This window comes from Mustela nigripes, chromosome 7 (assembly GCF_022355385.1).
Source record: "Mustela nigripes isolate SB6536 chromosome 7, MUSNIG.SB6536, whole genome shotgun sequence".
Taxonomy (NCBI): Eukaryota; Metazoa; Chordata; class Mammalia; order Carnivora; family Mustelidae; genus Mustela; species Mustela nigripes.
The window spans coordinates 41,532,323-41,546,811 of NC_081563.1; the positions used below are offsets into that span (position 1 = coordinate 41,532,323).

A 14,489-nucleotide genomic window follows, 5' to 3' on the forward strand; every position below is an offset into this window, starting at 1 on the left:
TGAAAATGCAAAAATTTGTAATGGTTTTGGGATTAAAGAGGATTGAACACTAGAAAAAAGTCAATATTCCTTACAAAATACCTGGATATGGAGAGTATATGCAACACACTCATGTCAAAGAGTATAAGAGGAAGGTGTATTACAGAACTCTGGCTTCATTAATTCTGTACCTATTGTTTTATTCTAAGTTTTACCTAAACTTGGATGGAAAGTCTATCAAATAATATGGTTTTTTTTTTCCCACTTCTAATAACCAGCTTTAAGAAGAAGTACAGTGCAAGGGTATAGATCTTTCTGTACTCATACTTCTATGGCCAGTTTGATTTTTATTGTGATGTGATATTGTAATTAATATCATGCTAAAAATAAAATTGACTGTATTATGCTTTTGTCCACAACATTCAAGTATCTTATTGCTAAAATATTCCAAAATGAATCCAGTAAACTATTTCCAATAGCCTGAGAGATGGATCCAACCTTTTTTTTTTTAACCAATTACAACTAAACTAGGCTGAGAGAACAGCTGTGTTGAAACCCCACAAACCAAAGCCAGTCATCCAAAACCCGAAAATACTAACATTTTCCATCCAAGATAGAAAAACAAGTATGCAAAGTAACGAAAACCCCACAATTAATCAAGTAACCAATGAACATTCATTTCTCTGTTATTCAAGCTAATAGTTCTTTGAAGTTTGAAATTTCTGCCTTTGTTATTTATTGGTGGCTCCTAGAGTCACGATTTCCATGTCAGATGACAGTGTTCCATTGACCCCTTTGTCTAGAGGTAACTTTGCACAGCTGATTATATTTTTCTGTTTAAAAAATGGCAACATTTGTATTAATGCACAATGCTTGATCCTTCTAAGAGCATTTCAATTATGAATGCTAATGTTTGCCCACAGTAATAAATTAGAGTGCTAGAGCTGGATTCAGAATCATTCTGGTGTGTTCTATGCTCAGACAGTACCTCTCAAGGCCAGCTTTCCACTCATCAGGCACCAATGTGGAATGACATATTTGGAGGATGCTCCAAGCACTCCACTCCTATCAGCCATCTCCCCCACCAGAACTGACCCTCAACACTGGAGTCTATGTGCAATGCTATGAGTTCCATGTCAGGGTTACATGTATATCCTCAAAATGACTGGAAGTACATTTATGGAATTGATGCCTGTAATCTTGGGCGTCAAAGTCACCATCTACCTTACACCACTGTACTGTAATGCCTCCGGGGTTTTTTACTAGTTCTTGTATGGGTTCTGATGTTTGAGATGACATTGTACCATGGTTAAAAATGTAGTCTTTTACTATGTCAAGAACTGAGTTATCTGACTGAGCAGATAAACAAGGCACATTAAACAGTATGGTCATTTCTGGTAACCTGTCCAGCTGAATGTGTGAGGCTTTTTTGGTAAAGCATCCCAGCTTTTCATTCTGTTTTCACTACCAAGACTCGGCTTTTCTCTTCTTCTTGGACTAAATCCTCTGCAATGTTAGTCCCAAGCTCTCTGACTTCTGGAAGTCGTCTATTGGCTTAGTAGTCTCCTGTTCAGTGGTGTTCACCTCTTATAAAAAAGAGACAGCAGTCATTTATCCTGGAGCTTCCCTTTAAATCACTAAAATGCCATATCAGGACTTCCTTTGTGATGCTCTCTCTTGGATCTCTGGGACAGCGAGCTAATCCTAAGTCATGATCCTTTTCTGAGAATCTCATGAGAGATTTATAGACACTCTCTCTCTTTTTTAAAAAAGATTTTATTTATTCATTTGCAGAGAGAAAGCTAGAAAGGGAACACAAGCAGAGGGAGAGGGAGAGAGAGAAGCAGGCTTCCGGCTGAGCAGGGCACCCGATGCGGGTCCCGGGACCTTGGGATCATGACCTGAGCCAAAGGCAGATGCCTAATGACTGAGCCACCCAGGTGCCCCGATTTATAGACTCTCTTCCCAGAAAAATGATAATCCCTATCCTGCCTCTGTGCCTCCCGCAAAGCAGCTCAGGTGCAGCTCCCTTGTCCCCTTGACCCGGATGTATGGCTGTGAGCTGTGCTTTGCAGCTTCCTCACTTCCCATTCATCACCTGAAGCAGCTCTTTGGAGGGAGAAACAGACTCTGAAGAAAACCAAAATTCTTTTGGTTTGATACGTTATGCTCGAGCTGTTTTCAGCATGACTTTTGCTCTTTCCAGATTGGTTGACCCATGTTGGCAACGAGAAAGAGTAAAAGAGACCAATAGCCCCATCTGGCTACATATGGTACCTCTCGGCCTGGGGTTGATGGTGTGAATGCCTGGGGGGGCAGGGGGCAAAAGCCAAGGACAAATGGTCTTTTTATAACAAAAAAGCCAGGGAACCAGGCCAATTAGTTGATTGCCCTAACTTCTAACTCCCAAATCCAAACCCTGTATTCACCTAGCAGTTATTTCAGATGAAGAGGAAAAATCTCTTCATCTGTTTTCTAATATTTCCAGTTGGTTTTGAGAAAGAAAAACTTTTTCTGGTTAAATTATATGCAACTTCTAAGGAAGAATTTGAGAGAGTTGAGCCAGGGGAATTAACACTGAAATGATTTTTATAAGCTTCAACAACATTATGACTCAGGAATAAAGTAATAATTTTAAATGCTTTGAATGTTTTATGAGAAGAAAATGAGTTAGGTACGAGGAAGAGTCCAAGAGTCGTCATTTGGCATTGCATGCTTCCTAGCTCATACATTCTCTATAGTGGTGACCTCTAACTGAAGGTTACAAGAATAAAGCATGGCATGATGTAGAGGATGGAGATGAGAGGGTATTAGCCCAGGGAATGTGTGGGCTGAAGACGCTCCCATTATGCCAGCATGAGATTATTTGGATCCATGTTTTTTCCTCCATGGGCCTGGACCAGGTGGGACCTTTGGTTTCCTCTGACTCTGTTATTGCTTGAGTTTCCAGGACTGCCTGTTGGAAGGGGAGGCGAACGTGGAACGGACAGCAAGCCCCATAGGCCCTGGGACTAGGCATTTGGTATGCTGCTCATGGTGCTGCTGTTACAGACTCTGACCTTTCTGCCCCTCTGGGACCCACCCATCCCTTTCTGTCTCAGTGAACCCCTTCATCCTGGCCCACTGTCTTCCTGGACTGAGGAGTCTGCCTGGCTTTATCTTCTCCAGGCCCATTCTCTCCCTGGCTTATTTTGAACAAAACTCCAGTACTACTCACCACCCTGTACTTTCTCTTCCAGGATCACATGCATGAGGGACAGTTTAGCTAAATGAACTTGTTAACCTTTATTGAATGTTTATTGTGTACCAGGCACTGTTCTAAAGGCTTGCTCATATCAACTCATTTAATTCTCTTGTTGACTATGTGAGGTCCATATTATTATCCCCATGCAGTAATTTTCCCAAGTTAACACAGGTATTAGGGGACAGAGCCAAGATTCAAATCCAGATAGTTTGGTTCCCAAAGGCTGAACTCTTAACCATCACACTGTAAGGCCTCTGTAAATAAACACCCAGGTGGTAAAATGGGAAAGCCAGACTAGCACGTGGAATCATTCAATATTTATTGTATTTTTATTCTGTACCAGGCTCTTATGCCTGCAATGACAGATCCTAAGTCATACTAGATAACAATTTTACATTCTCTGAGTTCCCAATCTAGTAAACAATAAAATAAAGGACACTGTGATCATGACTAGAAGAAAATGCAGTCTGATTTACTAAGAGAGCACAGAAGAGAGAGTGAGCAGTCCCTGGACAGAGGATCAGGGAACCCTTCATGGTTGAGCCAGAGTTTGATCTGGATCCAAGCACTGTATCTGGGCTTTAGAAGGGAGGAAAAAAGGCAGCAATTCCAGGAAAGGGACCAAAAGAGTCTCTGTGTACAGGGTCAGCATATAATTCTGGATAAGAACCAGAATAGGAGCAGAACATAGAGCTGAGAAGGCAAGGCTAGAATTTAGAAAACCTCATATGCCAGGTTAAAGAGTTTGTATAAAAACTGAAAGGCGGGGGCGCCTGGGTGGCTCAGTGGGTTAAGCCGCTGCCTTCGGCTCAGGTCATGATCTCAGGGTCCTGGGATCGAGTCCCGCATCGGGCTCTCTGCTCAGCAGGGAGCCTGCTTCCCTCTCTCTCTCTCTGCCTGCCTCTCCATCTACTTGTGATTTCTCTCTGTCAAATAAATAAAAAAAATCTTTAAAAAAAAAAAAAAAAAAAAAAAACTGAAAGGCGACATACGTCAGAGGTCTTGAGCATGCTTTAGGAGAAATGACTGGGCCGTAGAGTAGGACATCAATCGGAACCAGGAGCAACAAGATAGGAGGGAAGGCAGTTTCTTAGAAGGGTCACTAAGGAGTGAGCCCGCAGGGACGGGGGGTGGAATGAACTTGAAGGCCATCTAAAAATTTGGTCAAAAGTCTTACTGAGTTGGATATGAGAAGTGAGGAAGAGTGAACTGTTGGAGCTGGTGGGAGTCAGAGTGCCCAGGCCCTTGCCCATGGCTGAGTATCTTTTCCCTTCACCTGATTTCTTAGCACACCTTGCCCAACAAACATCAAGTGAAAGGCCTCCACTTCGACTACTCTGCCTTCTGTGACCCTCAGAAGAGGCAGAATAAAGTGGATCTTGGCTGAGATCAAACCCTTCTTGGTACCTAAGAAACTGATACCGACAAGTGCAGAGAGCACTTACTGAAAATTTGGCAGGCTCCATTTAGAAATTGCATCAATTCTTACAGCCACAGTTCTTAAAAAGAGTCAGGGGAACTCCCAAAGTAGCCCAGAGAGCCACAGCTCAAACAATGATAGGTCGAGTTAATTGTTTACTTATACCTTTGTTTTATTCTGGGATCTCAGGGAGGGAAAAAGATGAAGTACTATTTTGAGAAGGGCTTTGAGAACAGGTGTGATCTACTGAGCAGCAATGTTAGTTGTGGATACAGGAGGGGGGATAATGGACCACATACAAGCTATCCCAACTCAGGCCCAGTTTTTGTGGGATTCTGGAGTTAAAATGGGGGGACCATCTATAGGGACAAGATCCCTTGAATATCTCTAGGGGACTTTGGGAGTATGGCTTTTTTTCTGTGAGAACCTTTTTTTTTTTTTTTTTTAAGATTTTATTTATTTATTTGACAGAGAGAGATCACAGTAGGAGAGAGGAAGGGAAGAGATCACAGAGAGAGAGGAAGGGAAGCAGGCCCCCTGCTGAGCAGAGAGCCCGATGTGGGGCTCGATCCCAGGACCCTGAGATCATGACCTGAGCTGAAGGCAGCGGCTTAACCCACTGAGCCACCCAGGAGCCCCTGTGAGAACCTTTTAATGGAAATGTCAATAGCCTTAAAAAAGAAATGGAGATTACCTTGCTTCGTAGGAGCCTTAGGAGACTAGCAGATATGTTGGACCTAGTTTTGGCAAATGGATTTCACTTCCTCCCTCCAAAAGGAAGAATAGGACCTAGTGTGATGGATACATGGGTATCTTCACTGACTGAGATTTATATTTTCTTATTAGTACTGGTCTGAAGGGGCCAACTGCTCTTCTTCTTCTAGTGGTTCCCTTCCCTTGGACCCCAAAGAGCGAGATAATGAGACAGAACTGGATGGCTTAGACCTGTCTCTCCTTCCTTGACAATAATTTCAGGACATGTGCTCTTCTGGTACAGCCACGTGATAATGAAGGGTAATTCCAAAGTCACAGCGTTGTTCCCAAACCATGCCTGGACTCAGTCTGAGGCTGAATGACCTAGACATCAAATCCACTGCCCTTTTCACGCCTGCAAACTGGAATACCAAATGTTGCTTTCTTCATGTGACTTTGTCACCTGTCAATCTATTTGCTCAGAGTCTGCTACTTGCCCAACTATCACTTCTCTTATTCAGATGAAAGCCAAAGTGTTACATAATATACAAGCTATATTCTCCATTGGTTCCTACCAATGACACTTCATAAAAGAGGCTGATGTGACTGCCTAAAACCCAAAGTGTTAATTTCACCAATCCTAAGAGAGCACCTTTTTCTTCTTAGGGGCTGTTAGAGTGTGGTTGTATTAAGCTGTTGTATTTATCTAGTATGAGTCAGATAATGGCCAGCATTGCATTTATCCTAATTTGAAATGATGCCTGATCTTATGAGCAGACGTCAGTCATTTTAGAGGTAGGGGCATAAACAAAACTTGGCAGTGACTTGGAAGAATCTTTCACTCAAAGGCTGGAATCAAGATTTTCTGAGCTATGATTTCATTAGGAGGTGGCACGGGTAAGAGATGGCAGTAGAGGCCAATGAAGCAACGTTGCCGTATCTAGAGGCTGACCTGGTTAGAAGTGGGACACTCCTCAGTGAACCCAGAAATCCTTCCTCCTTGACTGATTAGTAGAAAACACCTTGTTCCCTATATGTATGAGTTTTACCTTTTGCTCTTTGTATTACGTGAATATTCAACTCAGCCAATAAGGAATTTGGAAGAAACATTTTCATGTGTGACTGTTTGAAATATTTTCACATAGATCAATAAGATGGAAACATAACTCTTTAGACGGTTTAAATCCACAGCAACTCAGAGAAGCCATTTTGCATGATTTATAATAGAATTTATCCAAGGCTGTGACAGGTCCCAAAGATAAGCATCCTGGGGTCTATGATGGTTGCATAATAAATCGAGCTGAGCACAACAGGAGAGGTCAAACATCCAAAAGCAAACCCCTTATCTACCACCACATCTTTTTTTTAAAAAAATGAATCCCTAGAAAGAGGTCACACTGTTACTTTTGCTATGTTGGGATTCAAGCAAATTCACTAGTAATTGTACCCAAGAGAGATATCTTAGCCTCTACTTGAAAAGCAGCGACAGGAGGGGAAATAACTCCAGGTGGGAGGTTTTTTTTCATGGTCCATCAAATCTCATACATAGGTTTCTTATTTTAAAATAGAAAAAGCTGGTCAGGATGGTTTTGTTTTACTCTCTTGCCTCAACCTTTTTAATACCTACTTGGTTTCATATTTGACAAACAATGATCACGACACGGCTGTTTGCCTGGCAGAGTGCTAAGCATAGTTGCCCAGTTTTCGCACTAAATCACTTAACACTAAGAAAAAGATATTTAGATCTTCATTTCAAAGATTACGAGACTGGATTTCGGAAATACGCGGTACATCACCCAAGGTCACACAGCGAGGAAATGGCATCTTAGGGATTTGAACAAGGTTTTCTCCAAGCCTCGGAATCTTCAGATGGCAAAATGCCATCTCTTTAATATTACATCTGCATTAGGAACACATTTTTATATCTACAGTGTTGATGTGTTGATCTTTTTATGTATAAAACTGCACTTTTTATTTTCAATTTTTGAGAATGTAGAAGCACAAAATATGCTTCTTGTTTATTGAAACAATGTTAAGTGCATTTAAAGTATAGATCTTGATTTTATAAAATATTATCTGATAATCTCTTATTAGATCAATAAAATTATGCAGTAAAGCCATTTTAAATGGAATTTAACAAGCACAGAGTTTATTCTAATACATGCTTTTAAATCCCTAAAATATCAACACAGGTGGAATCCCAGAGTAACTGTATAACACCTTCAGTTGCCTCATCTATAAATAAGAAGGTAGGTATTTTAATTTTTATTGTTTTACCCTTATAACTCATGTCTCTGCAGTTGGTTAGTTTAATTCAAGGCAAGTCTCAGACCCAAATTGAGGCAATTACTATCCCATTATGAGAGGTAATTAATACATCGTTCATTCAAATTACTGAAGATTTTGATTTCCAGTATTTTCACCTGGTAGATCTTTAGAATGCCAGACCTCATATTCTGTAGGGAAGTAGCTTAACACACTGTTTGTTCACTTTTCCTACAATTCCTAGTCTGGACCTTCTGTGCTATGAGACTGTCAAGTTTCTATTTTGCATCCTTCTAGTCAAGGAACTCTTATCCTGTATTTCTAACTCTTTCCCCTCGGAGGGCTTCCTTCCCTGGCCTCACTGACCCTTTTGTCAGAGGTGAAAAAGTGACATTCTCCCTTTTCAGTCAAGTACCTAATGGATGTCAATTCCTAGAGTTTCCTCACTCACGCAAAGTAGAAAATCAGACACAATATTCTCTTCCTGTGAAAGTAATCACTTGGGATAGCAGAAAATCCTGGAAATCTCCAAATTAAGATGACTTCCTGGCTGGAGGACATCTGGTCTTCATAATGGCATCTTTGGAAAAGAAGGATCTCTCAGCTGCTCCTCCTCATGGCAATTTCTAGCCCTGTATTTTCTACTGGAGCCCTTCTGTCTTTAGGAATTGCTCCAAGCTACATGGGTTTTGAGAAAAGTTATATATTTTTTAAATCTACCGTCTGATTTTTTTCTTACGACAGAGCCTGTTAGTGGTAGCTGTGAGACCATGGAACTAATCTGTGGATCAGTTTTTTTGAAAGTTTCTTTTTAAAGTTCTAAAGTTCTAAAGAATTCCACCAGAAAGTAAACAAAGACATTTCAGTGGCACATGGGTAGTTCCTCCCTTATGCCCTTTCCACCATGTTGCAAGGGAGAGCTGAGATCCACTGATTCCCTGGCTGGGTTGAATATTCATATACTAATGTAACAAACACTAAGTATTTACTTTTTACCAGTCACAGTTCCAAGCACTGGGGAATACAGAATATAACCAAAGAGAAAAATTCCTTCCTACATCAAACTTATTTTCAAGTAGGAAAGAGAGACAATAAAACACATAAATAAAATATGTAAGATAATATATGATAAATCAGGGAGAACATTCTGAATTGTGTGTAGGCTGCCATGTTCTTCAGCCCCTCCTCATCCTCATTCTCTTCAGACCATGTCTGAATTCACATTACTGGGTATAATGGACATTGACTTTGCTGCCTTATATAATATCCTTACTCCCTTGTTCTTTACTAACAGAATTCTGATTTTCTTTAGGCAATGTCGTACTAATTTTCCCAGACTCATTTGCAGCTGTAGAAGGCAATGCAACTCAGTTCTAGTCATGAGATCAAGCAAATAAATGTTCTTGAGCCGGTTGTCTCTGAGTCTTTAGAGAAGACTCTATTTTCCTTCAGCTTTATTCCTGCCAAGGATATGGACATGATTTCTGGAGTTGCAGCAGACACCTTGCAATCAGGAGGCAAGGTCATACCAGAGATCACATAGTGGGAAAATGGAACTTAAGCAGTTGTATCAGCCTGGACTACCTGCTTCACTCAGCACCAACCATCCTATGACCTCGGGTGGCTCCATCCACATTGCAGCCTCTGCAATGGGGCACATTGAGCCCCAATTCTAAAAAGTCTGTAATATGTAAGAGATTCTCGGGAATTGTGTAATACTGCAGCACTGTGTGTGTGTGTGTGTATGTGTGTGATAATCCTGTGGTTTATTCATGGTAATATTACATGCAGCCAAACACAACCTTACACCCTGATTTACTAGAGGATTAACAGTAGCTGCATTTCCTCTTCTAACCTTTTCTCTCAGGAAGCACACAGGCATATACTCAAGTAAGTCCTAGGACAATTCAAGTATCTTACACGACAGTTATGCAGAGTGGGCTGCAACAGGTCACTGTCAGGATGATTCATCTAGCAAGTTCGTTTTCTTGCCCACCCAACAACTTTTAGGAGACCAACTTGTTTAGGAAAGAGAATTCAAGAAAAGAGGAGGTTGAAAGCATTAGGCTTTAAGTCAAATGATCAGAACTCTATCTCACATGACACAGATTCAAGGGGTGGCTGTTTCTCAACCCCATATCCAGGTGCTCACCTGTCAAGACATCTTTCAAGCCAATCCTCTACAATCTAGAATCTGTGTCCACTGTCATTGACCAGATTTAGCCTCTTATGTCTTGCTCAAGCCATTGCATTTGCTTTAAGCTTCATCTCCTTGTCTTCACTTATGTTCCTTCTAAATAAGTCTCCATATTACCACAGACTTGCCTTCCTCAAAACTGCATTTCCTACCACTTTCTTTCTTTAGAACTTTCTTCAGATAAACACTGCCTTCTGAATAAAGTCCAGATGCCTTAACTTGGCATACTAGGTTCCTTATTTTATGGCAGCATTTCACTTTCCACCTTCAATTCCTGCCACTCACTACTTCTTGACAATATCTCAGTACATTGTGCCATTTATAATTTTGTGCCTTTCTTTTTCATGGGTTTTCTTTCTGTAAGAATGTTCCTCCTCTTCTCAACTTTCTGTGTTCCCCTCACTCTTCTTCAAGGCTTAGCAAATAGAACTGCCTCTAAAGTTTTTCCTGATTTATGCAGACACTTGGTTATTCTTTCCCCTGCACTTTTCTTCTTTTATAAAAAGATTTATTTATTTATTTATTTATTTATTTATTTATTTGAGAGAGAGAGAGAATGTGGTAGGGAGGAGCAGAGGGAGAGGGAGAGAGAGTTTTAAGCAGGCTCTATTCTGAGTGTGGAGATCCACTCAGGGCTTGATCTCATGACCCTGAGATCACAATCTGAGCCACAGCCAAGAGTTAGATGCTCAACCAACTGTGCCACCCAAGCACCCCTATCCTGGATTATTCTTTACATATCACTTGGTACTACCTCATAATAATACTTACTTTACCCCATTACAACGATCAGCTTTCATTTGTCTCTGTCTCCCTTTCCATATAATGGAATCTTCAAGGGTTTATTTCCTCATCTTATTAATCTTTATACTAATTTTTAGTATAAGTGCTTGGTGCAGGATGAGTTTTCTAAATATGAGTTTAAAATTTTTTAAAATTCTGGGGCTCCTGGGTGGCTCAGTCGTTAAGCGTCTGCCTTCTGCTCATGTCATGATCCCAGGGTCCTGGGGTCGAGTCCCGTTTCTGGAGAAGCCTGCTTCTCCCTCTCCCACTCCCTGTGCTTGTGTTCCCTCTCTTGTGGTCTCTTTCCGTGTGTGTCAAATAAAGAAATAAAATCTTCTAAAAAAATTTTTTTTAATTCAGAATTTAATCTAGGTAATTGTCTCCATCATAGGTAATGTGGTTAAGTCAGAGATGAGAATGAAGTAACCAAAAATTCCAAATGCAAAGTTTCTGAATTATTTGGAATCAGAGTCAAAGCCTTGAATTATGTTGAAAATTACTAATCTGAGACCATTCCTAAAATAGAGACTTTGAACTGCATTCAGGATAATATCAGTGCACAACATAACTATCAATAGATAAGTGTGGATACATCTTCATATACTTAATGGCAGAAAATATATCTTAATATATTTTGCTACTAACCAGAGCAATAATATTTTATGAGATTATATTATGTAAGTATACATATTAATTTTCAGTTGGCTGGTATAAGAACTCATCTAATTTGATTAGATTGCAGTGGTATAAACAATACATATTGATACCAAGGGAGCCCATTGTATTTAATGTTGATGGATGCTAACAACGGCATTCATATATGGTTCCAATAGCAGTGACTAGAAACATTGCTTTTAGGTGCAAACCTATTAATAAATAAAGCTCATTATAAAATGTCATCCAGTGAGCCTATCTTTCCCCACTAGAGAAAAAAAAATACAGCTTAATGCTTGTATGTGACATGTCTAAGGGAATTGAGCTAGAAGACAGATGCATAATTACTGTGCTCTGTATTGGAAATTCTCAGGTTGTTATGAGAAAGTGGAGCCAGGAGGGCGCGGTTTGCACAAAATTATACACTGAGCAGTGGCATTCCTCTATCCTCTCCCTCTCTGTCTCGGCCCCTCTCATTTTCTCTCCCAAATGGACACTTTGTTGGCGCCCATTGTATTTGAATAGGCCACTATTTCGTCTGTACTTTAGAACACATCAGTATACACTGCGCGTACGTGTGTGAGAGAATTAACTTTGCACCGAAGTAATTGTTTAACACTTGATACATCTCATTCAAATTCACATTTCAAAGGTAGTTCCTAAGCATTTTAAAAGTTCTGATCAGGAGTCTGCTTGTCAAAGGAGGCTCAAACTGGCCCTTCAATAGGGCCACCTGAATCTCTACTAGCCTCTTGGCTCTTTAACGTAGTTCAGAGATCAGTAATAGGCCTTTCCCTAGGAGCTTGTCAGGATGTAGAATCTCAGGCCCTTAGCCCAGACTTAATGAATCAGAGTCTGCATTTTCACATGACTCTCAGTAGATTCTGTGAGCATTTAATTTGAGAATCACTGCACGAGGCAATTTGTTAATGAGCATATGAGAGGTTAGGAATATTTTTTGCATGGGTGAAGTGAGTAATGACCAATCGTGTAGGTTGTTAGAAATATCGTACAGGTACCTTTGCTCTTGCCGAAATCTGGGAGTTCAGTAGCTTTTTGGGTGGCACTCCAAAATGAATCTAGGACTCTTTGGGTTTGGTTTCCCACTTAACAGAAGATTCTGGTATCTGCTCTGACCGCGAGGTCGGCTGGCCCAGCTGTCAAAATATTGTCACATTTACTTTGGAATAAAACTTTCACAAAAGGTGCTTGTCATTGTCCAAAAGGATAGTGAATGAGGATGTCATGTAATTGCTTTTGTACTTGCTTGTTTTCCTGTACTTTTTGGTTTGGACCCCACCCTGGGAGTTTGCTGGATATAATCTGAAACCGGGCCTTGGAGCCGCAGGGTGGGGAGGGACAAGGGGAGGCAGGCCACTCCAGATGAGGTAGGTGGCAGGTTTGAAAAAATCAGGGGAACTATGAAGCTTGTTTTAGGCAGCCCCAAGACAAGTAGATCTCTGCATTCCCTGGCCAAATCTTAAAGCTTTATATAGAGGCCTTAATTGGGTTTAATTATACCTAGATAGTCTGAACACCACCTCCCTGTCTCAATGCTGTCCTTGGAGCAGCTTCTAGCGGTGAGAAATGAAAATAGAATTTAAAAAAGCAAAAAGCAAAAAAAAAAAAAAAAAAAAGCAAAATGCACATTCTAAGGACGGGGAGGGTGGAGCCTCTGATTGCCAGGGCCAGTTCAAAGGTCAACTGGTGGTCCCGTGTTCTCAATGATCTGTCACAATAGAGTTTCTAAGTTTGTATGTTCGGGACTTCTCACATGATAACATTATAACATGCCACCCGGTAGGAAGCACATTATACTTCTAACAACCCTTCCATCTTGATATTGGCACCTACTGTCTCTTCCTTTTGTTTGAGATCTTCCTGATTCTCAGTATGATTAATCTTTTTTTTTTTTAAACTGTAGCTTTTTGTGCTATGTTGTAATTCTAGATTCTATTTAAACCTTTCCTTTTAGCTGAAGATCTCTGACTTCATTTCAGCAGAAGGGAGCATGATGCCTCGTTATTGTCAGTTGGCTATAGAAACCCGGGTTCCTTAGTCTTTGTTGACGTCTGGATAGGAGTCACTACTGTTTGGCAGGGTGGGAGTTCCAATACTCTGTATGGTTTCTATTGGCAGTACACTGGTGTAGTCTCATTACTACTGTGTGATTATGAAAGTCTGTCTCTCCACGGGCCTCTTCTGATTCCACCTGAGCAGGGAGGGGTAGGGGCACCTCATTACTGTGTGTGTGGGTGGAGGTGGGAGGGTAGAAGTGTAGGTTTCCCACTTGGTCTCCACTGTGGATAAACACTGCTGATTGTTGACTCCAGACTCCTAATAAGTTCATGACAATAAAACTGATTCTAAATAAGAAAGTCGAATTCTCCAAATGAGAGGAGACATCTGAAATCTTTGAGAAATCAATTCTTGTGGAAAATGGAAGGGGAAATATTCCTTATGATTTTGTTCTGGAAACTTTGCCTTTTCTGCCAATCCTTCCTTTATGTTTGTTTATTTTGCATTCCCCCATCTCCTCTATTACATGCTTTGTTTATGTGAGTGCTTCTGCATTGAAGACGATGCAACTGTATCCTTAGAGGGGAGGTTGTAGCAGCTTTACAGAAACATTTTGATCTCTCTGAAAGAAATTGCCTTTGCAATGCTGTATCTGCACTCTATTTTCTCCCTGCATCTCAGTTAAGATACAACTTTATATGGGTGAGTACATCTCTGGAAAAATTCTCTTGTGTCAATTTCCCCAGGCCAGAAATCTCAATTGCAGAAAGCTCATGGCACATTATTCTTAAAGAAAATAATAATTTTTATAAGAAAGTTCAGATCTTGACCACATATTGTCAATGTGTCAAAATTTTTTAAAAATTAACAACTTACTTTATTTTCTTTCTGCTTAATGTCAATTAAGTGCATTGATTGATATTGTTTACAGAAATTACACATCCAGGCTCTGGATGGAGAGAATTTCTGACCAAAGTTTCCCCTTATCTCATGTGCAGTTCTCACTGCAGAATCACATTCAAGAGGCAGCAAAGGAGCTTAGACTCTATGATGTATCAGTGTTTTAAGGGAAATGTCAGAAACTATTGATGTTCAGATTCTAGGGGGAAAAAAAAAATTCAATCCAGAAAATAGATCCAAGCATGAAGGATTTGAAAAGGGTTACAAATGCAAGTATATTTAAAAAAAAAAAAAGGTTATTTTTACTGAGGAGATATGACAAAGTGTGAGACTGT

At 40.4% G+C, this 14,489-nt stretch overlaps 1 long non-coding RNA gene and 1 pseudogene across 1 annotated transcript in view; both read right to left on the reverse strand.

Annotated features, from left to right (window-relative positions):
* LOC132022493 (uncharacterized) overlaps positions 1 to 14,489 on the reverse strand; it is a 133,877-nt gene that overhangs the window by 89,040 nt on the left and 30,348 nt on the right. The window lies entirely within an intron of this gene.
* Positions 910 to 1,714, reverse strand: LOC132022148 (cytokine receptor-like factor 3; annotated as a pseudogene).